This window comes from Amblyomma mixtum, chromosome 10, assembly GCF_055824585.1.
Source record: "Amblyomma mixtum isolate Tamu chromosome 10, ASM5582458v1, whole genome shotgun sequence".
Taxonomy (NCBI): domain Eukaryota; kingdom Metazoa; phylum Arthropoda; class Arachnida; order Ixodida; family Ixodidae; genus Amblyomma; species Amblyomma mixtum.
Window position 1 is genome coordinate 177431698 of NC_143021.1, and position 27074 is coordinate 177458771.

The following is a 27074-nucleotide window of genomic DNA, read 5'->3' on the forward strand; positions in this document are numbered from 1 at the left end:
CGGAGATTCTGCAACGCTGGATACATTGCGCGCGCCGGTTGCCTGCGGGCCTCAGCCAGGCAGCGGCGGCACCACAGCACAAAATAAACACAGGCAACAACAAGGCGCGAAAACAAGCCGCGCTGACGCCGAGCTCCGGGGCCGGCGCGGACGGAAAACATACGCCACACTAGGCGCCACATCACCAGTGCGACCGGGCACTCAAAGAACACGTGGTGCGCCGTCTCAGATACACCACACTGGGGGCACCTGTCGTTGGGAACGACGCCCCACGCTGCAAGGCGCTCTCGCGTCGGGAGAACGCCCCACCGCCGCTTCCACTCGAAGTCTCGGACCTCGCTGGGTAGCGAACTCACGGCCCACGCCCTCCACTTGCGGACCGCGGTGCGCCTCTGGTCGTCAGGGCTGAGCTGCGCGCACGCGACCAATTCACCTATGCGCAAAGCTGACGTGTCGGCGAGCTCAACGCCCGGGAGGTCCGCCGCAAGGCTGAGCTGGAAACCCGCGGCGGCACGGTAGAAGGCGAGGGGTCGCTCGGCCTGCGGGCCTGAGTGCCGACCCGGGGCGAACGCTCGGCGAGCTGTGCTCAGCCAGTAGTGGAGCAGCGAGCGCCCCGGGTAAGACGCGTCGGCAACGAGTGTTGCCACCCACTTGGCGCTGAACGCCCGAGCAACTGTGGCCACACAAGGCAGCCCGAGGCCTCCTCGGTTCGCGGGGAGGTGCAGGAAACGGCGGGCGACGGACGCCGTGCGACCATCCCAGATGAAGGCTCCCACCAAGGAGGCCAGGCGTCCTGCTGTTCGGCGCGGTAGCGCAGCGACACGTGCGACGTAGAAGGCGAAAGCGTACGCTCGCGTTTTGACGACGGCCACTTTCGCCGCCTCTGCGAGTGCTTTCGTCGTCCGCGAGACGACGGCTTCCCAGGTACGGGGAGAAACGCCAGACTGTTCGACAAGTAAAACTACTCAGGATGTTCGAAATATACGTTAGTTCCCAATTGGGGTGACTAAACACGAGGTCATCCAAGTGGGACCAGCGGGTGGCACCATTGGCACACATATTGTGGACCACCTAATTGCAGTAGAATATTCGGAGTGGTATCAAACGATTCGGCGCGTTATGGAGCATAAGACTTTTAGTCGAATCAAAGCGTAGCCTATCATAGGGATTCGAACCGATGACCTTTTGATTCTCCAAACCATGACTTCTTCAAACCTCGAACGTCCATTACGACTAAACCAATTGACGTAGGGCATTTGAAGTAATGTCAAACGATATGTCTTCTTGCGCTGCGTACCTACGTTGTCTTCAAAAAAGTAGATATCCGGGTGTAACGCAAAAATCTGCACTGGATATAGGGAAGATGGTTTGGTTTGGTTTGGTTTACGGGGTTTAACGTCCCAAAGCGACCCAGGCTATGAGAGACGCCGTGGTGGAGGGCTCCGAAAATTTCGACCACCTGGGGTTCTTTAACGTGCACTGACATCGCACAGTACACAGGTCTCTAGAATTTCTCCTCCAAAGAAATTCAACCGCCGCGGCCGGGATCGAACCCGCGTCTTTCGGGTCAGCAGCCGAGCACCATAACCACTGAGCCACAGCGGCGGCAGCGAAGATGGTTAATGACGCAGTATCCGTTCGATATTGCCAACGCTCGATACTCATGAGCTGCCTCAGCGTTTTGCTCTTTTTCGCCAGCCGTACGAGGGAATATTTTAAACTTCTCGGGAAGCCTGTTAACGCGGACTGATAACGGCGAGCATGACATCGAAAGCTGCGTCCTCATCTACCACAAACCTCGCTTGGCAACGGCGGAGTTATCACGATTTCGCTGCATCGGCACTTGACTTAGTTTCGACAGATTGATTGATTGAAAACATCTTTATTTATTCAGTATTTTCAGAACATGTGGGCGGGCCGCCTAGTCCGGTAGTCCATTGGCTGCTGCTGCTGCGGTGGCCCTCCCCACCAGCCAGTGCTGACGGTCAGGATCATCGCTGAGCAGAATAGCCTCCCACTGCTCCTCCGAGGGGTTGGGAATGGGGTCAAGTAAGGGATTAAATTGGCATGCCCACACCTTATGGTAGAGGTTAGCTACCTCTCCACAGTGTGGGCACTGCGGAGAGTATAGTGTAGGGTACCACAGGTGTAATTTAGCTAGTGTTGGGTATGTGTTGGTTTGTAGTCTCCTGAGGGTGTTCTCTTCTAACTTATTGAGGGATTTGTGTGGTGTTGGGTACTCCTTTCTGGCTGTTCTGTATGGAGGTGACTCCATCTCTCAGCAGCCCGGACTTCCGATAAGTGCCAGTCTGTAGCTTCTGTGTTTTACGAATTGGAAAAACAGCGCAATCAAGACGAGACACAAGGGAAGGACAAAACACCAGCGCTGACTAACAACCAATTGGTTTATTACTACAGGTGAAGCAGCATATAAATGAAATGGCACGAGTAAAAACACAAAATAAGCATGAGAGAAAGATACCGCACAACCACACAACTTGACTAAAAAAAGGCACGTCACTGATTAAGATACGCAAGTTCCTTTGATAGTAGATTTATCGATGGGCTGCTGATGCAGGTGTTACCGAGCTTTCTGATATGGCAAGCCTCCGAAATGATCCTTGTGGTCTCATCTTTATAACGGGCGATGATAGTGGTCCGATTGAGGTGCGCTTCGCAATCTTCACACTCAGCACAGTGCACAGCAAGATGGTTTCTGCGAGACTTGTTCTCGATATCTTTTGCATGTTCACGCAGTCTATCGTTGATGCATCGTCCCGTCTCACCGATGTAGAAACTGCCACAAGAGGTCGGGATCTTGTAAACGACACCAACACGACACTGAACGAACTTCCGCTTATGCTTCTTCTGGCAGCCTTTTTTGCTTCCATCCTCATTAACACGCTTGCACAATCCGCTAAGTTTATTCCTGGCTGAAAAAACCAGCCTAATGCCTCCTTTGCTCACTATCTTCTATAGATTGTGCGAAACTTTGTACGGGATGCACACTGTTCTTTTTCTTTCTGCCAGACCCGCATCGGTGCCCTTGATCTTTCGCAGACTACATTCTGCAAGCAGGGACTCAGCAACATTTCACACCATGTCTGTGTCCCCCGTTGGAAAGGAGATTTGCTGGTTTCCGAGCCTCTCTTAAAGGAGCATAGCACCTAATTCCAGTGGCATATTTCCTTCTCTACAGTGATGCGGACGACACTACTGTGCATGAATCACCATGTGGTATTCGCCTACGACCGCTAAATCATTTATAATCAAATTTTTGTGCCATGCTGTTTCAGTTTCAACCGCCCAACGATGGCTGTGACGTCAAAGTGCGGTTATATGTCACGTGAGGCATGGAAAAAACGTCGGTAAAATCGCTGATTCATTGTTTTATTTCACTACAGTGCTGAAGCCAACCTTCCTCAAGAGTCGCAATGACACCGAATGTAGAAGTCGCGATTATGTTGCAGTTTTTTTAATGCTTCAAGTGGCCTATACCCACACTTCGACGTTACAGTCATTGTTCGGTTATTGAAACGGAAACCGAAGCAGCAGGAGAAAGAAATTCGATTACCGTATTTTCCGGTGTATAAGACGCACCCCTGTATAAGACGCACACGCCATATATGCAGGCTGTCATTGAAAAAGTTGGTATATAAGACGCACCCGTTTATAAGACGCACCCCAATTTACCCAGTTAGGCTAGTGAGGTTTAATTAAACACGCTTGCGCGACCATCGCGAAATTAACCGTACCTGTGAGAAATTCTTAAGCAACGCTAAGTGATCGAAAAAGACAACACTCACGCCATACCCGCCCACGTTTTCGAAAAAAGAAAGACAGAACGAAAGAGCTCTCCCATATGTCCATAACAACATTTTATTATACTTAAATCCTTCGAAGTCTTCATCTTCGAATGTGCTATCGAAAAGTTCGCCCATTTATGGAGGCAACGCGGCTGACACATTCTCTTCGCACTACGTACACGGAGCAAAGAAAGTTGCAAAGGGTGGCTAAAAAAGAACGCCTGCTTGTCTTGGCTTGTCCTGACAATGGCGAGAAGCGTGATTGTCGCCATCTTTTGGCATTTCACATTGCTTTTGCTTGGGGCCTCCGAAACGGTTGCGTGTTTGCGATCCCGGAAGTCATCATTCCCGCCGTTTTATGATAAAGTTCACTTAAAAAAAAGTGGCGCATGGCGGTCCCCGTATTGAAGCATTAACCGTGTTACAACCGCATCATTGGTAGTGATAATTTTTCGGTGAAAAAAACTTGAACAAGAGCCTGAGTAATTTCTGAACTTGCAAAAAAAAAACGAAAAATTAGCATATAAGACGCACCCTTGTATAGGACGCATCAGCAAGATTTTTGAAAAAAAGCCGCGTCTTATACACCGGAAAATACGGTATAATTTATTTAGCGGTCGTAGGATTATACCAGGTGGTAATCTATGCATAATAACGTGTTACGCATCATTACAAACAAGAAAACACGCACCAAGAAGTTAGGTGTCTAAACTCCTTCAAGGTATCGGACATCATCTTAACTATTTCGCACCACTAGCAGTGTATCGGTCAGAGTTTTCTCCAAGATTGCCCAGGGTCGACCTCGGCACTGTACTGCGGAGTAGCCAAAGGCGATTCACGTGAGCAAATTTTTTTTTGTTCACTGATCGGAAAATTTAGCGCTAAGCATTTCGTTAACGCTTATTAAGGCGGAAGCCTTTAATGCCTCATCGTTGTAAGCAAGGGTTGTCGACAGAAATGTCACGCTTTCCAATTGGTTGAAATGATCGTGACGTTACAGTGCGCGAATTTCAAACGGGGCCAATCGTACTTTGGCTAGTAACCATGCAACCAATTAAAGGGATCGTATAGTGATGTTCGAAGTAAGTGGGACTGAGTTTAGTTGATTGCTTAATTAACCAATTAACCTAATTAACTTTTCTAGTCAGACCACATAAATAAAACCCTGTAGGAAATTGGTCGAGTTGGAGAATAAAACCAGGGTCTCCGGAGTCCAAGACGAGCCCGCTAACCACTACGCCATGCCAGCTCGACGGTTTGGAATGAACAAAGACGCGTCTAGTGAATACGGTGTCTGCGTTCACTCCCATCTTTCTGCCTTCCCTTACGGCGAGTTTCAGGTGTCCACCGAGATATGCGAGACAGGTACATTTCCTTTCCCCAAAAACCGTCGAGCAAGGCGTAGAGCCCAATGAGCGCAGCCGTTCGGTGGGCTCCCTGCCAGCGTTGCAAGACGCTGTCGCATTCCACTCTTAGAGGCGAAGCTTAACATCTTAACCACACATCAGTGACACAAGCAGCAACACCGCATTGAAGGCTATCGCCTCACCGCACTTTAGGTGAACAAAGTGCCCCACTGAATTTTATGTGCACCACAAACCACGCAGATGGCGATGCGCAATCGCTACTGAGCATCAGAGAGGGTGACTGTCGGCGAGGCGATGGAGAGCGCGCGGCGACGACAGCCCCGGCGCGCCAGCTGTGCGCCGTGTGACGTCACCCGCTCCTCGCGCATGCGCAGCTTGGCCTTTCCAGATCTCCGTGAAATGGCTCGGCGACTAGCGTAGTGTTATTTCGCAACAAAACCAATTTACCCATTTTGCCGTCTGCTTCTCCATTGGTTTCGTACCTTAAAGCGCTACTAAGGTGTCCACTGCTGGTTACAACGGCCAACGGCGACGCCGCGAAACGCAGAAATGGGCGCCTAAGAGCTGCGCTCTAAAAACACGCTAGTATAACAGAAAATTGATCACTATACACAAATCTGGAGATATGAGACAAACATGAAGATTACATACACACAAAGAGAAGTTTATTGTGTACAAATAAACAGTCAGAGCGCCCCCCCTTGGAAGGGAATGTTACAGTCGTGCTGACAAGACATCAGGCGCCGAAAAGGACTGAAAATACGCAATCCCTACCTGAAGAAAGGAATACAGTAAGCTTGAACATGGTCATGGCGAACTGGCGCCGAAAAGGACTGAAAAAAAAAATTCAGGGGACACTTTGTTGACCAAAAGTGCGGGTGGACACCTGAACCTCACCGTGACGGGAAGGGAGGAAGATGGGAGTGAACGAAGACACCGTATTCACTAGACGCGCCTTTGTTCATTCCAAACCATCGAGCTGGCATGGCTGAGTGGTTAGCGTGCTCGTCTCGCACTACAAAGACCCTGGTTCGATTCCCCGACTCGAACAATTTATTTACCTGGTCCGACCAGAAGGGATAATTCGGCCAATTGGTTAACTAACCAATTGGTTAACTAACCAATTAGCTAAACTCAGTCCCACTTACTTGGAGCATCACTGTGCCATCCCTCTAATTTTTTTTCCATGGTTTGCGTCTCGTCGTGTCTGCGTACGCTTCTGCATCGTCCTGCATTCCATGCTTACTCTGCTCTCGGTTACGGGAGAGGCAGAACACGCAGAGATCTCTAGGGAAAATCCTCCTGCGATTGGCCGCTAGGGGGCCGTGTAGTAAAGACGCACCCCACATTGGCTCCGCACAAATACAGCGGAATTCGCCAATCGCCAGCATCATCGGCCCAAATTTCACCACCCATTGATCTGCGAATGTGAGCGCCACACGCCATAAATTTTTGGCACGACTACGCCATTTTTCGGGCCCACGGCCCTTTCTCTCTGTGACCTCTTCGCCTGAGCTAGGCCTCGCTCCGCTGGGAGCTAGGCACCAACGCCATCATGGAGGTGCAGGTGCAGGGAGAGGTTCTTAACCCCCACGACTACGACCCAAGGGACTGGACGCACATTCTTAGTGTGCCTGCCCGCTCCAAGGACGTCCCTTCAACAACCAGACGCCAGGAGGCCGCAGCCTCTGCTACCAGTACCCTTAAGCCTGCTTGCCCTGACACGTCGGCGCACCTGAAAGCAACGGCTGCGCAGCGTTCGCGGCAGCAGCCGCCGCTTCCTGCTGCAGACTACAAGGTGGTGTTTAGGTCACGAGGCGGGCTGCAGCTGGACCTGCTTCCGCCCCGACAACTACGGGAGACCATCCTCCAAGCCGCGTCCCAGCTCCAAGAACCAACTCGTATGCAAATAAGGGTACACCCGGTCAACAGTACCTGCACGGTAAGCACGCCCCTAAAAGATGACGCGCTTGCCCTCGTTCGCGTGACAAACATCAAAAACCAAGGCAAGGACTTCGCCGTTGCAACTTATATAGCCCCGCCGGATGGAGCGGTACGCGGAGTCATCTCCGATGCGTATTGGAATGAAACCCCAACAGAGCTCCTTCAAGACCTGCTCACCGGCAACCCAGACGCCCTCATCGTGGACGCCCGCCGAATGGGTTCCACGCGTTCTATTTTAATCACTTTCCGGGCTGGACCTGTCCCACGCGCCGTCCTTTATGGAGGAGCCCTCCACAGATGCATACCGTACCGTGGGCATATAGAGGCCTGCACGAACTGCCGCGTCCCAGGCCACCGGACAGATGTGTGCGTCCACCCAAGATCGCATAAGTGCCCCCGCTGTGGGCTGTCGCATCCAAAAGAGGATGTGCCCTCATGCACCCCCAGCTGTATTCTCTGCGGAGGCCACCATATGACCGGAACTGGGAGCTGTAAGGCACGGGGCCGTAAACCAGCGTCCCGGAGGAACGCTCTCTCTCCCCCGTCTTCATCACGGCTTTCCCGCTGCGATCAACCCAGCACAGGCAACGGACGCAGCTCGACGCCTTCCCGGTCACCGTCTAGAACCAGACACAATGGCAGCAACAACTCCTCGCGTCTCACCTGGGCAGACCGCGTTTCTGGCAAGGCTACCCGTCAACCCCCACCACACCAGTCCTCCCAGGCAGATCCGAGAGACCAGGAACTCAAGGCCTTGCGTGACGAGGTAAGCCGCCTTTCCTCCCCCTAATTACCCCCGCCGCCTCCATGCCCCCTCAACCCGCACCCTCTGTCATTAACCCGACCTCATCATCTACAGACACTTCGAGCACCCCTCCTGCAAAGAAGCAGCGCACCTTAGAGGCTACACCCCTTCCCGTGCCCTCAGAAATAGACGCTAAATTAGCAGCACTCGAGGCCAAATTTGACCATAAACTAAAAGAGCTAGACGCCCACCTCGAGGCCAGATTCAATCACCTTGCCGCCACCCTCACCGAAAAACTAGAGCAGCGCATGGACGCTATGCTTACCAAGATGATGGAGCTCTTGGAACATAACCTTACTCATCGCTTCACCCAACTTCGAACCCCCCCCACTCTCCCCATGCTACCTCCGCAAGCACAAACCACCTTTCCTGAGCCACACATACCAATTGACACCCGTCTTACTACCCTCCTCAATCCCCCCACTATCCAATATGGCGGGGGGGAGCACTAATCATGTCCCAATTTTAACTTGGAACTGCCGTGGCTTCCGGGCCAAGCGCGCACCTCTGCATCTTCTCCTTCCCACCATCACATCAACGCCCCACATACTTCTTCTCCAGGAGACTGCACATCGGGCAACCCTCCCAAGATACACATCTACACACTCAGATACCACTAATACACCCAGGGCGTCCACACTCATACACCGCAGCCTCACCTACAAAACACATCACACCACGTCTGAGACGCCCTGCGTGATCACAGAACTTATACATCACACACATTCACTTACTTCTATATTTATAGCAAACATATACCACCCCCCGTCTCTGCCGATGGCCCCGCTAGAATCACTTCTGCGAAAGCTACACCATCTAGCAGGGAAACATCCTCTACTTATCGGTGGGACTTCAACAGTCCGCATACTGACTGGGGATACACAACCACTACACATCGAGGTCGCAGGCTCTGGCTGCTCCTGCAGAACCTCCAACTCACTGTGCACAACACGTTTCAGACGCCTACGCGGATCGCCAACAGTGTCAGCGCGGACACCAGTCCGGACCTGACGCTGAGCCGCTGCATCCGCGGCGTTACCTGGAACAGAACACAACATACACTGGGCAGTGATCATTACATTTTACAAATCACTGCCCCTTACAAACCACCCCGTCACGCAAATACAACACACAAACTCATCAACTGGGATGCCTTTCGCGCTGCGCGCACCGCCCTCCCAGACACTCCCATCGCAGATATCGACGCATGGGTGCAGTCACTCAAGCATGACGTTCACCACAACACGCGACACATTGAAACTACAACCGAAACATTTACCCTTGACACACGCCTAGCCCACCTCTGGGAGGCTTATCACAGCATCCTGGTACGCTGGAAAGGCAACAAACTCAACAGAACGCTTAAAAAGCGGCTGGCCGCGCTGCAGACACAAATCCAACAGCACTCTGAGGAGCTCTGCCGATCCAACTGGGGACAGATATGTGACGGCATCGCCGGAAACCTGTCCAGCAAACGAGCATGGCAACTCCTCCGACACCTCATTGACCCCACACGCACCAAATCAGCAACACAGCACCACGTGACACGCCTCACACATGAACACATTGACGATCCCGATACCCTTCTAGACACACTTCAAACCATGTACACATCTCCAGGCGGCCCCATACCTCTACCGCCCTACACAGGACAAGCAAATCCCACACTCGACACCGACATCACGGAGACGGAAGTCAGAGCGGCCCTCCTGACTCTCCGCGCTAACTCCGCACCTGGTGCAGACCAGATCACAAACTCGATGCTCCGTAATCTGGATGACCAATCGATCACCCACATTACGAAATACTTCAACCAGTGCTGGAGGGAGGGTAACCTCCCGCAGTCCTGGCGCCACGCGAAGGTAATATTCATACCTAAACCCAACAAACCACTTACACTTCAAAACCTTCGCCCGATTTCACTAACCTCATGCCTCGGGAAGCTCCTCGAGCATGTTGTGTTAGCGAGACTCACAAGTCACATGGCGGACAACAATCTTTACCCGCATACCATGGTGGGATTTCGCCCCCATCTAACCGCACAGGACGCCATGCAACTCACACACGACATTTTCGACCCGCTTCTTCCAGGTCACACCAAGGCAGTCTTAGCTTTGGATCTCTCCAAAGCTTTTGATCGCATTGAACATCAGGCGATAATGACTGCTCTATCCCCATTGAATGTGGGTGCGCGCACGTATGCCTACATTCAAGCATTCCTCACTAAGCGCACGGCTGAGATACACTTCGGCCCTCTGTCTTCCCCTCCTACACGCTTCAGAGTATCGGCACCCCTCAAGGGTCCGTCCTTTCCCCCTTTCTCTTTAACATTACCCTCATCCCCCTTGCCCGGAAATTGGCAACTATTCCCAACCTGAAGCACACTCTTTATGCCGACGATATCACCCTGTGGACCACTCACGGCAGTGACGGCGACATAGAGAGCACCTTACAGGAATCAGCCACCCTCACCCAAAATTACGCACGGACCATCGGACTGTCTTGCTCCCCAGAGAAGTCCGAACTGCTCCTCATCCATCCTAAGAACCACCGCTGTCCCCGCTTCCCCATTGCCATTGAACTGAATGGTTACCCAGTACCTGAGGTTGGCACCCTCCGTGTATTGGGCCTGCACATCCAGAACGATGGCAAAAACACCACTACCCTCAAGAAACTCAAGCAGGTTGTAGGCGCGATATCGCACCTCATCCGCAGGGTTTCGGGACGTCATAGAGACATGAAGGAGCGCGACCTATGTCGCCTCTTTCATGCCTTTGTCCTCAGCCGTGTGCTCTACACCACCCCATACTTACAACTATCCAAACATGACATAAACGCTTTGAATGCTTTGATTCGCAAGGCATTCAAAGTAGCACTTCATCTTCCCATCAACACACCAACAGAAAGATTACTAGGCCTGGGCCTCCACAACACGATCGGGGAACTGGTGGATGCCCACGGTCAGGTCCAATACATCAGGCTCACACAAACTTCCACAGGTCGGTATATCCTGGACTCCCTCGGCATCAGAATACCGGCCAACGACCCAACCCTTCTCGCCATCCCACGACCCCTTCACCGGGAGCTTCTCATTAGGCCCCTCCCGAGGAATATGCACCAGTCCCACCATGAGCAGCGCCGCAGAGCCCTTGCGAAGGCACTCCATCGAGCGTACGGCCCCGAGCCGGACGCCGTATGGGTGGACGCTGCCTGCACGGGTGATGAAGCGATAGCAGCTGTGGTGGACTCTTCATCCACCCACCTCACACAACCTCTCCCTCCAGACACGTCCCCAGAGGCTGCAGAGGAAGCCGCCATTGCACTTGCCATCACTCGCACGGAAGCCCGGTATATATTAAGCGACTCCAAAACTGCGATCTTAAATTTTGCTCGAGGCCGAGTTCATGTCCCTGCTTTTGGCATACTGGACTCGCCCGATGCGCCCCCGCCCCGCCATGTGGAGCTGATATGGGTGCCGGCGCACTCCGGGAATCCCGGAAACGAGGCTGCCAACCTTTTAGCCCGAGGTTCTTTAAACCGGGCTCAGGTGGCCTCGGATCGGGGATTCACGAAGGAGCGCATGCACACATTCAGTGAGCTGAGCCAGGCATACAGAGCCTCACGCCAGCTCTATCCCCCGCCCCACCCCTCCTTAGATAACAGACACGCAACACTCTGGCACAGACTACAGACACACACTCTGCCCTCACCCCTTAACCTAGCCCACTATCATCCATCCTTTCCCACTTCCGCATGTGCTCTATGCCCAGAACCCTTCGCTTCTTCCCTCCACATCCTTTCCCTCTGCCCGTCGGACCCTCCCCCACGGGACCTAGAGAACCTCAAGACCTGGGAGGACTGGGAGACTCTGCTGCGCTCGGAGGACCTGGCCTTGCAGACCATCGCCACCGGCCGTGCTGCCAGTGTTATGGACCTTAGGAACATAAACACTTGAGTGCAGTGGCGTCGTGCGGGGACCCTGGGGCGTGCCCCGAATTCCTCTGTAAATAAAGTTTTTTTTTTCTCTCTCTCTCTCTCCTCCTGCAACAAAAAATAAAAGAGGTCCCGAGCAGGACCTTGAAACCCGCATGCAAGGTTTGGAAAGACGATTCAATAAGAAGGAACAGGACGATAAAAGTTTCCAGCAGCAAGTTATGGCCGCTTTAGAACACCTGAACGTTGCTATGGAAGAGATGCGCGCCGAAATGGCGAGGAGAGATGAGAGAATTCAGTGCGTGTATCAAGAGATTCATAACCTTCAAAATGGCTCTGCGTCCCCGTAGAAATACTATTTGGCAGTGGAACTGTAGGGGCTTCGGTCGCAAAAGCGCGGTACTCCAAACGTTTCTGACGAACATCGACAAACCTGAAGTAATCGCGTTGCAGGAGTGCGGTAAGAACGCCAAGCTAGCGAGTTACAAATTGTACGCGGGCGAGGTGACAACACGCGAGTGGTCACCCTTGTCAAAAGGAATTTAACAGTGCTGCAGCACGATACCGGGACTACAAATCTAGACCATATATTCATCTAGATAATCCCGCAAAAGAGAAAATTCAGAAGTCTATTCGTTCTTAATGTATATAGCCCGCCACGCCAAAAGCGTCAATGCGGCTTCGATGAGCTCTTTGCAAAAGCGCGAGTGATCGCGAAGGGAGGACCCCTATTGATAGTCGGGGACTTTAACGCGCATCACTCGGCATGGGGGTACAGATATACGCAGGTAAAAGGACGCGAACTATGAACCAGTATTGGTTTGGTTTGGTTTATGGGGTTTAACGTCCCAAAGCAACTAAGGCTATGAGAGACGCCGTAGTGGAGGGCTCCGGAAATTTCGACCACCTGGGGTTCTTTAACGTGCACTGACAACGCACAGTACACGGGCCTCTAGAATTTCTCCTCCAAAGAAATTCTAGCCGCCGCGGCCGGGATCGAACCCGCGTCTTTCGGGTTAGCAGCCGAGCACCATAACCGCTTAGCCACCGCGGCGGCTGAACCAGTATTCAACACAATGGCCTAGTGCTTCTGACGGATCCCCTGAAACCAACCCGCCAGGGTAACAGCGTTTCGATGGACACTTCTCCGGACTTAACTCTCACCGGAGGCCGCATCTCCGCCACATGGGGCAACACGGGCGAAGACTTGGGCAGCGACCATAAGATTATTGAAATTGTAGTAGACAACGGCCCACCGGTCGTTCGCTACAAGAAGCTAGCGTCGGTGAACTGGGAGGCTTTCCGAAACGGCCGCACGGGTCAGGAGGAGGGCATCAGTAACATTGACGATTGGAGTAAAAAGGTCATTCAATCGGTCCGCGAAGCAACGGAGGAGGTGGAGGTTGACGAGGACGTCGAAGGAGTAGATAGTCACATGATCACTCTCTGGCGCAAGAAGAAGGATCTCGAAAAACGGCTCACGCAGAAAAGGGGGAACTGGAACTTGCGAAAGCAATTGGCCGTGCTTAACAAAGAAATCGAAGAGTACGCACTCGCTTTAACGAGGCAAAACTGGGGCAACATATGTGACAAACTGGACCGAAACATCGGGAAGGCAGGTACATGGCACTTGCTTCGGCATCTTCTAGATCCGGACAAGTCCAAAATGGAGGCCAGACAACAACTTCATAAGCTAGTACATACATTTGACGGGACCACGGCTACTCTCACATCTCAAGTTCGGGACCGGTATTTGAGCTGCGCAAACGGTACAGGACAGCCACTACCGGATTACGGAAGCCAGGAAAACCCGGACCTAGATAGCCCGATAACGGTTGCTGAAGTCCGAGCACAAATGAACAGATTGAGAACCAAGACTGCAGCGGGTCCAGACGGGATCAGCAACCGAATTCTAAGAAACCTGGATGACGCGTCGATCCAACATCTCGCAGCCTACATGCAGGAATGTTGGGAGGCCGGTCGGCTGCCGGCGGCATGGAAGGACGCAAACCTCGTGTTCATCCCGAAGCCGGGGAAACGGCTGGGTTTCGAGCACTTGCGTCCCATCTCTCTCACGTCGTGTGTGGGCAAGCTTATGGAGCATGTGATTCAGGCCCGGCTGAACCGGTTTCTGGAGGACAATAGTATATATCCGAATACCATGATCGGATTTAGACCGCATTTGTCTGCATGCGATGTCATGTTGCAGCTAAAAGAACACATCATATACAATCCAACAGTAGACACCAGGGTGGTCGTTGGTCTAGATGTGGCGAAAGCTTTCGATAACGTGAAGCACTCGGCCATTCTGGAGAATCTGGGTGCGTTAGACGTAGGAGTTCGCACCTACAACTACATACGTGATTTCCTCACAGACAGAACGGCAACTATCAGTATGGGGGGACACACAGTGGAGGGTGTTCGACTGGGCAACAAAGCTACACCGCAGGGATCAGTGTTATCCCCGACCTTGTTTAATATCGCCATGCTTGGCCTCCCCGCACAACTGAACGAAATCCCGGGGCTGAACCACACATTATACGCAGATGATCTGACTCTGTGGATGTGCAGGGGCAGTGACGGCCAAATTGAACAGACGCTCCAGCGAGCAATCGATGTTACACAAAGGTACTTAGAACCAATCGGGCTAAGGTGTTCAGCCGAAAAATCGGAAGCGCTCTTCCTCCCCCCAATGCGATCGCCCCAGCGTCCGCGTATAAAGCAGGACGGACCATATAACCCGGGAATCACACTCAGGGTCAACGGTAACATTATACCAACGGTGGCAAGCATTAGAGTTCTTGGACTACGAATTCAGGCCAACGGCAGGAACTCGGAAACTATTCAGAGGCTAGAGGCCAGCACAAGTCAAACTTGTAGACTCCTGAAACGGATTGCAAACAAACATGCAGGCATGAAAGAAGCTAACCTCCTCAGGCTAGTCCAATCTTTCGTAATCAGTAGGATAGTCTACGTGGCGCCATATCTGCGGCTTCACAAGGTAGAAAAAGACAAACTCGACATTCTCATTCGTAAATGGATAAAAACGGCCCAAGGTTTACCACCCAATACATCGACGAACAGGATTATGAGACTGGGTGTTTCCAATACCCTCGAAGAGCTCATTGAGGCTGCAACAACCTCGCAATACCAGAGACTGTTGCGCAGCCGTACCGGTCGCACCATTCTGGAGAGGCTAGGGCATGAGCCACGAGCATGCTCCAGACGTACTGAAAAGGTTCCTACACAGGTTAGAGACAAATTAAAGATACCTCCACTCCCAAAAAACATGCATCCCATCTACCATGAGAGCCGGAGGAGGGATAGAGCAGTAGCTTTGCAAGCCCGATTCGATGGCAGACAGGACGTCTTGTATACAGATGCCGCAGAATGCGCGGACGGTACGGGGCGCGTTTCGGTAACAACCATGGAAAACGAGGGCCCGGTAGCGTGCTGCAGCACACGAAACTCGACCGCAACGGAGGCGGAAGAGCTGGCCATTGCGCTGGCTCTAACACAAAAACAGGTCAAAATTATTGTCAGTGACTCAAAGTCTGCGATCAGAAACTTTGACGCGGGCTGCATTTCAGCTGTAGCAGCACGAGTGCTGGCCGGTGCCCCACCACCGGCAGAACAGGTCGCGCTCATTTGGACACCGGCGCACCAGGGGTTGAGGGGGAACGAGAAAGCGCACACACTGGCCCGAGGATTAGCTACCTTCCGGGATCCCAGGGGCGTCTCATACGCAACCCCATCCCCCTCGCGAGATGAAGAGCCCCTACGGTTCAATGAGATTCTTAATACATAAAAAGAAATTCTAAATCATTACAAATTAGGCAGCGCGACATTTCCAAAACCGAATAGACAATTCACTATATAAAAGCGAAGAGGTCGTGTGGCGCAAGCTTCAAACTGGAGTTTTCCCGAACCCGCAGCTCTATAGTAAGTGGCACCCGGAGATTTTCAGCCCCAGGTGCAAGCGTTGCGAGGGCATAGTGGACATGGTCCATATGATATGGACATGTCCTAGCTTTGGAGAGCCTTACAGAACTGCTGAGTCCTGGGAGGCACTAATTCTGAAAGAGGACGAAAAAGAACAACGCACTGTCATCCGTCTCGCCCTGGCCGCTGCCGAGATCCAGGAGATTCCGGTCGACGGTTAAGGGGGAGGACATGGCTGGGACCGAGCTGCGACTCGGATCCGGGTCAACCTTTTGACGGGTGTCATTAAATGTTATTTCTCTCTCTCTTGCATGGTTACTATCCAAAGTACAATTGGCCCCGTTTGAAATTCGTGCACTGTGAGATCAGGACCATTTCGACCAATCGAAAAGCGTGACATTTCTGTCGACAACTCCTGCTTACAACGATGAGGCGTTAAAGGCTTCCGCCTTAAAATCTCTGCCTCTCCCGTAACCGAGAGCAGAGTAAGCATGAAATGCAGGACGATACAGAAGCGTACGCGGACACGACGAGACGCAAGCCTGACAAGAATGTATATGCAGCGCGTTCGAAACTGTCTAAAGTGCGCAGAGGCGAAAGCGTTTTCGGAAATGCAGGGCTGACAACAATGTATATGCAGTGCGTTCGAAACTGTCTAAAGTGCGTAGAGGCGAAAGCGTTTTCAGCACTTTGTCTATGTGACACTGGTGACGTCACCACAGGATTACGTCACACATAATTGAGGACGAGTTAATGAAAACTTACTAATTAGTGACTAATTACTGATTAATGACTAATACTAATTAACTGATAGTTATTGACGCTTAAGCTTCGCCTTTAGGTGTGGAACGCGACAGCGCGTTGTAGCGCTGCCAGGCAGTCCACGGAACGCCACCACCCGTTCGGCGCGATGCCTTGCCCTTTGACCGCAAGGCTTTTTGAGGAAAGGAAATGGAGCAGTAATTATCTGTAATCTCGGTGGACACCCCAATCGCACCGTACAGGAAGGGAGGAGCGCCACCACCCGTTCGGCGCGATGCCTTGCCCTTCGAACGCAAGGCTTTTTCAGGAAAGAAAATGGAGCAGTAATTCTCTGTAATCTCGGTGTACACCCGAACCGAACCGTACAGGAAGGGAGGAACGCCGCCACCCGTTCGGCGCGATGCTTTGCCCTGAACGCAAGGTTTTTTGAGGAAAGGAAATGGAGCAGCAATTCTCTGTCATCTCGGTGGACACCCGAACCGAACCGTACAGGAAGGGAGGAACGCCGCCACTTGTTCGGCGCGATGCTTTGCCCTGAACGCAAGGCTTTTTGAGGAAAGGAAATGGAGCAGTAATTCTCGGTCATCTCGGTGGACACCCGAACCGAACCGTACAGGAAGGGAGGAACGCCGCCACCCGTTCGGCGCGATGCTTTGCCCTGAACGCAAGGCTTTTTGAGGAAAGGAAATGGAGCAGTAATTCTCTGTCATCTCGGTGGACACCCGAACCGAACAGGAAGGGAGGAATGCCGCCACCCGTTCGGCGCGATGCTTTGCCCTGAACGCGAGGCTTTTTGAGGAAAGGAAATGAAGCAGTAATTCTCTGTCATCTCGGTGTACACCCGAACCGAACCATACAGGAAGGGAGGAACGCCGCCACCCGTTCGGCGCGATGCTCTGCCCTGAACGCGAGGCTTTTTGAGGAAAGGAAATGGAGCAGTAATTCTCTGTCATCTCGGTGGACACCCGAACCGAACCGTACAGGAAGGGAATAACGCCACCAACCGTTCGGCGCGATACTTTGCCCTTTGAACGCAAGGCTTTTTGAGGAAAGGAAATGGAGCAGTAATTCTCTGTCATCTCGGTGGACACCCGAACCGAACCGCACAGGAAGGGAGGAACGCCGCCACCTGTTCGACGCGATGCATCAAATTGCACGCGTTAAGCAGCGCGCAGCTTTCGAAATTGCGTGAGAAATTTTGAATCTCCTGTATCACGCCACCGACCAAAAATTTGAGAATTTTAAAGCCAAAACTTTACTACGGCATGTTGCGCGAGTTTCGTCGACCACGCGGCTTTGATCGTGAGCGACCTTCAACTGCTCTGGAGCTGCGCCAAAGAGATAAAGCCAAGGACAGGCCATAACTGGACCCCTGGGGCAGCTTAGTCGCGCTTTAAGCTACGAAAACGATGAAGAGCGGGAACTTCGAAACCAAAGGCGCATAATTGGCGCCCTGGGAAAGTGGACACCTCAGTCGTGCTTTAAACTACGTGGCGGTAGTGACAGATGTGCGCTGCATGCGTTGGCATTCAGTCATAGCCCGTTGGTGTGCATTGTGTTCATTGTCGTTGACACGGAGGAGAAATTCTAGAGGCCCGTGTGCTGTGCGATGTCAGTGCACGTTAAAGAACCCCAGGTGGTCGAAATTTCCGGGGCCCTTCACTACGGCGTCTCTCATAGCCTTAGTCGCTTTGGGTCGTTAAACCCCGCAAAACCAAACCAACCAAACCATCATTGTCGTTGACTTTTTATACTCAGATGATTTTAAGGAAAAGGGGTGCGCAAAACTGTCTCCCTAGGTCAGTGGACGCCTGAATCGCGCTTTGAGGTACGAGGGGTGGTTAGAGAGAGATGTGGCCTGCATGCATTAGCGCTGACAACGTTGTGGCAGACACGTGGCACTGCTGCAATAGGCCGCAGCGTTCATTGTGTGAGCAAGCTTTCGAGATCAGCCATTAACTACCACCTGCCTGGGTGGCAGTGCGGGCGTGTTGCCTATCCAGTGTCCGGAACGCACGCAATGTTACAGAAGCGAAGCCGCGTACTGTCGCCCGATACGCCATAGCTTTCGCTCTCTAACCAGGTTCAGCAGTAGTTAAACCGCAGCTGTTCTGTAGCGAGAGCTACACTACGCCAGCCGCTTCGCGAGGTTAGCGTGGCCGCGAGGTCAGCGTGGCCGTGCGCTGAGCGGTGGCAGCACACTCCGCTAGCTGTGCGCATGCGCGGAGTGACGTCAGAGCTCACAGCTGGTGTGCGCGCCTCGCCGCTGCGCCGACGGCGGTGCAGACGCCGCCCGCCTCTTCAGTTACGCGCGCGTCTCACTATTCTAGAATAGACCACCAGAGCCTCTTCATTAGTATAAACAATATAAAGTTCAAGCCGTTACGTAAACCGCATGTCTTACTGTCAAGCGAAACCTAAGCGTAGCCAGGGGTAGGTACCTCTCGCTACTCTACCAGGCCGCGGTGGCTCAGTGATTATGGTGCTCGGCTGCTGACCCGAAATTCACGGGTTCGATCCCGATCTCGCCGGTCGCATTTCGACGGAGAAGGCTCGTGTACTGTGCGATGTCAGTGCCGCCGCCCTGCTCGACGTTCGACGTCGCTCCAGGCGCCCGTAGAGGCTCGCCTGGGCCAAGTTCGTACAAACGCGCAGTTGCCGAGCTGGGACGGCCTTGCTTGGCCTGCTCTTGTCGGCTTCAAACGAGGATTGAATCGCAAAGTATAATCAGTAATGATACAATACCTGAACTGAAAGCCTCGAACCCTACAATTAAGAAAACGAATGCCTTGGAAGCAGTCGCAGGAACTGGTGATGATGCCATCAGGCTTAATGGCATATACCCACGGCGGGGGTTTACGACAGTTGCTCTTCTTCCTTATCTATATCCCCATCTCTGGATGGACGGCGCTGAGCTTTTCCTGCTCCGGTGCTACTTCACAGCAAAATTGTGTCCGAACTCGTGTGCTTCGATCCCGGTCAAGCGCTGTGTCCCCTTTGTGTCGCTGTTTGTTAGCGCCTGGATTTTTTATGATCGTGTGCTTATCAGCGACAGTGCTGCTCTGTAGCTGTCGAGTGCCGAGTTCATAGAAATGGCTGGGCTTTCACGGTGAAGGGCGATGTCCGGAGCGATGTGGCTAACACGGAAGGCAAAGAGCGCCGCAGGAATCAGTAGCTCAGGCCATGACTGAACTCTTTCGTCCTGTCCATCACCCTTTGGGAGCCATATCCCAACGCCTGCTAGATTACGCAAGTGGCTCTGTGTATGACTACGACTAACACAGCAAAACATCGCATGAAATACCTAATGAGTGAATATATTTACATTGTTTATTTTCGTGGTAAGAAATACAAAAGCAAGCTCTTGAGATTTAAACAAAAGAACTGTTAAGGTGAAGGGAAAACAACTATTTGGTGGGGATAGTGATGCATTTCTCGATTGACGCCGTGCAGTTAAGCCGTATAACTAATTGGCTAAAAATGGAAACAGGCGTGAGTACGGCAAGGCATCTACATCGAATCCAAAGCAAGGAGATTTATGGATGTGCAGGAAAGTTGAGGTTATAAATCGCGCCAAGATGGCTAGCCAGAGCATTTCTGTCACCACGCGCAACATTTCAAACACAAAAACACAAGTGAGCAGGGTGACGTGACAGCTGCGACCATCGTCTTTCCCCCGCGCTACAGTAGCACTCCCTTTCACGGCAGCATCTTGTGCGGTCCGAATCCCCCTAGCGGCGCTGACCTTTATGGTCCGAACCTCTTGTCATTGGTGCACTTGTTCATCTGTTGTGATGCAAGCTGCATTATCTTGATGATGCACGATCGGTATGGTGCGAGGAAAGGGAGCGATGACCCTCATAGCCTCTCGACTGACGACTTCAAAGCGATCCCATTATGTCCTCGTAAAATGTTGCGAGTGTGATCGATGTACGAGGAACGGCTGCCCAAGTTATCTCGTCAAATGCCATGCAAAACATAAGCTTGCGCCTGCAGTCTTGGGAGCAATACGCCGAATTAGAACTATTGGCTGAGTCGCCTGTTTTTTGTTTTTTTTCAGCCAGAGAAAGCCTAACAGTACCCATTCGGAACTGACGAATCGCGAACCCCATGATTTTAACCGCCGGGTGCTCGAAATTATTCCGGAGACCTCCACTACGGCACCTCTTTCTCCCTTTCTTCTTTCACTCTCCCCTTTGTCCCTTTCCTTACGGCGCGGTTCGGGTGTGTCCACCGATATGGGAGCGCCATTTCCTTTCAACAAACAAACAAACAAACAAACAAACAAACAAACAAACAAACAGACAAACAAACAAACAAACAAACAAACAAGCAAGCAAGCAAGCAAACAAACAAACAAACGAATAAACGAACGAACGAACAAATAAACAAACACGAACTGACCCGGAACGCAGAGCGTTCGAATCTTCACGTCATTCCGGTTGAGATATCTCTCCTTAATGGCGTGTTCTGTGATGCCCTTCCTTGAGGGTTTTGTCAGGTACAGAATAACACATTCCCATGTGCGCGACATTAACACGTGGGTGACAAAAACAGAGATTTGAAGGACAGTGGGTTTGAGCGCAACAAATTTACTACACGACTCGACCAGCTTTGGACCCACCTTCGGGTAGAGAAAGCGATCCTAACGAGGGACAGCAGGCGGTATTAATCTCTGGCACCGCGCAGCGAGCACAGGTGTAAAACAGAGTCGTCAGAGCCGAAGGGGGTGGGAAAAGGGGAGGAGGAGAGGTGTAGTGCTCTAAGTAACGTGCGGCATCGTTTCGAGCTAGGTACAGCATGGGGTTGTGGGATAGGGAGAGGGGGAATGGGGCAAATATATGGCTGCTCTCAGAGGTCCCAGGGGGGAAGGAAGAGAGTCGGCGACATCTCGTCGGCCTCCAACAGCGCGGCGGAAAGTCTCGCCCTGAGGTTATTTTTCCGCGGCGGCACTCTCTCCTGTCTGGCCAGAGGTGGAACGCAATTACGAACGAACCTGAGCACTCACTCTCGCTACGTTGGTGGCGAACACATTTCTTGAAGAATGAAAGGGCATAGCGGCAAGGATGTGGAGAAGGCATGTGCGTTATGGAAAGAAGCAGTGCGCGACACAAAAAGCGGGGGAGGGTGTAGCGGAGGTTGCGAGGGTGTACAGAAGGGTGCAGTTGTGGTGGGAAAGAGTTCGAGGGAAAAAGAGTCTGACAGCGATCGCCCCGCAGTGCGCTCCCGCGTATTTTCTGCCCATTTCGCGGAACAAGGTTTCTAACCACCCCCCCCCCCCCCTCTCCCTTCTGTCCTTAAGAGTGGTGGTTCGGGTGGAGCGGAAGTGGGCATGAAACGAAGCATGCGCGGACTGCCGTCTGCAACGGCCTCGTAATGAAACGAGATATAGAGGGAAGGGAGCGGAGCCGGGCTTGAAGCAAGGGGGGAGTATGACGACGATTGTGCGCGCAGCAGAGGGCAGGGAAGAAGAGGAAAGATGGAGGGAATAAGGGAGTGAACGAGAAGAGATGGCTCAGCAGCTCGGGCGGGGGAAAATGGCGTCACTTTCTTCTCTTCCCCTCCCTCCCCTACCTTCGCTGATTCGAAGAACGAGGTGGCACCTGGCGGCGGGAATGAGGAAATTTGATTACGTTATTCTGTTCCCTCTTCTGCGCACGTCGTCGCTTTCCCTTACCTTTTCTCCATCTCCTTTTTCATCCGTCGCTGCCGCCGAGGTAACATTGCTTCTTGGAAGGCGACGGTGAGTTAGCCCCGTCGTTTAAGTAATGCGAACTCATCGGCTGAGCCCCCCGGTTTTTAACGAAAAGCGCTCAGAACGAACGCCAGGGGCGGTGAAGATAATTGTAAAAAAAAAGTAACTATCGATTATCGGTTGCCGAGCTAAAACAGAAACAAGCCTCGCGCTTGCAATAAACTAGCGTCAAAACGCACTGGATAACTTTAAGGATGATCGTAATAACTACCGGTTAATGAAGTTTGCACCTTTAATAGTTTCGTGCCTTATTGAGTGCTGGCGATGCTGTCTCGGCGTTTTTAGATTGTTTGTCAGAGCCAGAAATGGGATTTTTTTTTCCCTCTCTGGCCATCCCGTTCGCATCTCTAATTCCATCTAAAGTTAGGCTGTCGACCCGTGTCTCAAACGTTTCCCATCAAGGCCTTAATAAGTTTCGCGTAAACTTGTTTGCCCCGCTTAAAGAGGTGATGACTCCAGTGCCCCCGGGCCACTCGTAGCGAGCAACTGAAACCAGAAAATCACAGTCGCTCTGTCGGCGCTAAATCCGCTTGCGGCGTAATACAGTAACGAGGTGAAAACGAGTTTCGAGTGATTTGGGGATGGTCAGCCTTGTTTCTCAACGGGGGCAGGCTGCCAGCTCCGGGCTGCAATCAAGGCCGAGATTACGCAAGGCTGCACGGAAAGATAGCGCCGAAGGCGCTTGTAAAGCGGGCTTCGCCTTTTTTATAGTGTTTATGCAAAGAAGAAAGATTTACAGGAGGATGTTGGTTTACGTTTAGAAATGTTGCTGTAGAAAATTGGAAGGCTACAGGGGCGGGGCATCGATGGAGTGCTGTGAAGTAGCGAGCACTAATTTGGTTTAGCTCCAAGGCAAACTGTTTTACTGCTACGTCTGCCGTTCTGATGTGTAGTTGCCAGAAGGAAAGAACATGTGCCTGCACATACAGCGAAAGGCTGCTTAACAGCCATGCTGTGCAGAAACATTCTATTCCGTCGATGGTGTCCTTGTACGTCGCAACTAAAACAATTCCTTTAGAGTTGTGGTTTGAGGGGATGTTATCCGGGTGGGCCTCGGCGTTAAATTAATAAAACACCAAATTTTAGTTCTATGTTTTGTTCTTTTGAATAGCGCGCAAGGCATCGGAATACAGGAATCACCACACCGGATTTGCATTTTCCCGTTGAATAGTTTGTAATTGAATATGAATATGAGGTCAGGTGAATTTTATACCCCGTGAGGCTAACCACAACGGCAATATTACAGCTGCACTTTCCTTCGTAGTCATTTTGCTCTCGGAGCAGGCTAGCTTAGGAGTTGGGGTTGATTAAAATGACTAAGCAGCGAATATATCGCAGTTTTTTTGTGCCTTGCCGGACGTCAACTCTTACGTCACAGTCATGGTTCAGTTGTTCAAACCCAAAACCAGTCGTCGATTTTACCGCTATAAGGTATTAACACTACAAAACCGTACAAACTTGTTCTCTGTTGTGTACAGACCACCATCAGGTGATGCCACCCGCTTTCTTGCTTTCGAAGAAAAGCTTTTTAGTTATGCAACAGAAAAAAAAATGAATCTAGTTTTAGGAGGTGACGTCAATATAAACATGCTGTCATCTTCTCCGCTGCAAAATGATTTCCAGACTCTAATTACAACTTGCGGTTTTTCGAATACAATTTCTACAGCAACACGCGTGACTGTTGACAGTGCCTCCTTATTGGATGTATTCATATCAAATACAAATATTCATTCGTTAAAGGCCGACGTTCTGTACACTGATATCAGTGACCATCTAGGCATCATTCTACTAGTAAGTAAGATCAATCATTTGATTCAGAAAACTAAGGAACCAGTTTAATTTCAGTCAATCACGCCATCAAACCTGGAGGCTTTTCGCCACGCCATTGCTCAGCAAACTTGGGATAGCCTTTATTGCGCACAAGACAGTGACTCTGCATATTCCGCTTTTATTAATATTTTTAAACCATTATATGATACACACTTTCTACGCAAAAAAATTACAAGGCCATCGAAAGCGCGGAAACCTTGGCTGACCCCTGAGCTTCTTGACATGATCAAACAAAAACATTTTTTATATGCCAAATTTGTAAAATCTAGGGATGAAGCCTTACTTAAGAAGTTTAAGAAATACAGAAACAGTTTAACAAAAAAACTTAGAGCTGCCAAAGATGCTTATTTTTTAGCAATATTTAGTGACCCTGCTAACCAGCGAAGTGATGTACTTTGGCGCAGATTGAATGCTTTGTTACAGCCTAGCTCCTACTCAGCTATTCCTGATATATTGAAACATGATGGGCAGCAAATTTCTGGAGATGCAGTACCAGACGCATTTAATGAAGTTTTTACTCAAGCACCGCAACAGGACATAGAACACAGCCTCACTAACTACGCTCAGTTTCTTCCAGTAAACAGGAATGGAGCATCGCTTTTCCTTGCTCCCACTACCTCTCTTGAAGGTTTTTCATGTATCAGAGCTACAAGCAATAGCAAGTCACTAGATGCCGATGGTATCCAGATTCGCCCTGTAAAGTTTGTGCTCGATATTATAAGCCCTATTCTTGCCCATGTTTATAACATAATATTATCAACAGGTACCTTTCCTAAGAGGATGCAAATCACCCGCGTTGTTCCCGTCTTCAAGCGCGGTGATAAAACTGCACTGAATAATTATCGGCCTACATCAATAGTTCCAGTATTTTCTAAGGGCATTGAGAAGATAATGCATGAGCGATTACTCTCATTCTTCAACCGCCACCATTTGATTGCAGACTTTCAACATGGTTTTAGAAAGCATCGCTCTACGGAAACAGCCCTCCTGAGCCAAAAAGAAATAATTTTAGACGCGTTCAGGTGTAAGCATATGACATTAGGCATACATATAGACTTCTCTAAGGCTTTTGATTTAATTAATCATTCCATCCTTCTTAACAAATTAAAAATGTATGGTGTGCGTGGAATCGCCCACTCGCTTTTGTCATCTTATCTCTCCCACAGGTCACAGTTTGTAGATGCCAATAACGCAATATCTTCACGGAAGGCAGTTACCACTGGTGTGCCGCAAGGAAGCATTTTGGGCCCACTTTTATTCTTAATTTACATAAATGACATTGCAAGCTGCACAGATAATGCTACATTCATTTCGTATGCCGATGACACAACCATTTTTATGACACGCAACGTGGAAACAGATTTAGAAATAAAGGCTAATAAGACACTGTCTGACTTGGAACGCTGGTCCGCGATAAACTGCTTAAAAATCAACCCCATGAAAACAAAAGTAATCTTGTACCCGCCTAGAGGTAAGATGTTGACAACTAATATGAATTTGTGTCTGGGCAGTGAGCAGTTAGAGATAGTGGACTCCGTTAACATCCTTGGGGTGCATTTTTCAAAGAACCTTACCTGGAATGAGCATGTCGATCACCTACAATCAAAATTGTCATCTGCCATTGGTGTCATTGCTCGTCTGCGTCGCATTCTCCCGACCAAGGTAAAATTAATGTTGTACAATGCACTGGTGGTATCTGTCATGCAGTATTGCATCATGGTGTGGGGCACAACTGGCGTGACAAACTTGCAGAAACTACATTTGCTACAAAAAAGAGCTGTACGTTACATAGCTGATGTCCATTATACATACACCACAAAACCACTTTTTCCAAAATATGAAATTCTTCCTGTGTTTTGTTTTTATAATTACAGGTTGATGTTGTGCTATAAAGGTTTTGTAAAGTTTGGCATTGATTACATAATTCATCTGGCAAAACTCCAAAAAAACACAAATATTCGTCAGACCCGACATAAAGAAATGTGGTTTGTACACACCCCGAGAACCTCCTATGATGAACAATCTCTGTCTTATACATTACCTTCGCTGTTAAACTTACTATACCGACAAAATTTTGATCCCTCCAGAAACCGAAACTGTCGCATTAAACATTTTTGTCAACTTCTTCATTTGCAAGACTAAACCATGCCTTCCTATTCGCCTAATTTTGTTCACCACTGTTGCTTATGTGTGTTGATTTATCTGTATTACCTTTTGTTGCTTCTCCGATTGATTGCCGTCTTGTTTCAGTCTGTATTACCCGTTGCTTTGTGATGTTGTTTCATTTTTTTGTGTAAGACTGGCCGTCATCCTGCTGTCATGCCAACTAACAAGGGGTCGGGACCTCGTCAAGCTGTTCGAGCTTTTAGTCCCGTACTCCTCCTTTTCTAAGGAAATAAAATGAATGATTGATTGATTGACTGATAAGAGAAGAAATTCAACAACGAATTATTCATCTGGCGTATGCCAATGCTACGTGGTGAACTATGTTTGCCAATGTCTTGCTCACCATTACAAAGAAAGAAATCAGGCGCTCAAATAGTGGTGTTTGTAGTGCAGGTCAAGCGGCTCCAGTGAGCCGAACAGATGTCACGCTTATGGGTGATGAGAGGTGAAGGGGGATTCGTCAAAACTACCCCGTCACATCTTTAGTGTGGCTGACGGTTGAAAGTCCGAGAAATACTTTCGTATTCTACCACGCCTCTGTGTTTCCCAATACTCAGCTTTCTCAGTGAGCAAGTTAATAAAGAAAAGCAGGAGGGAGCCGGTTTGAGAAGTGGGCTGAAGAGCTAAAAGCACGCTAAATATCTGAAGACAAAGCCGTCTTCATGCCAGCTGAGGACTCTGAAAATAAATTTGTCAGTGACTCAATGCCATTACTAAAAATCTCTAAGTGTCTGCGCTTGTCAAACCTTCTTTGCTATTTCTTG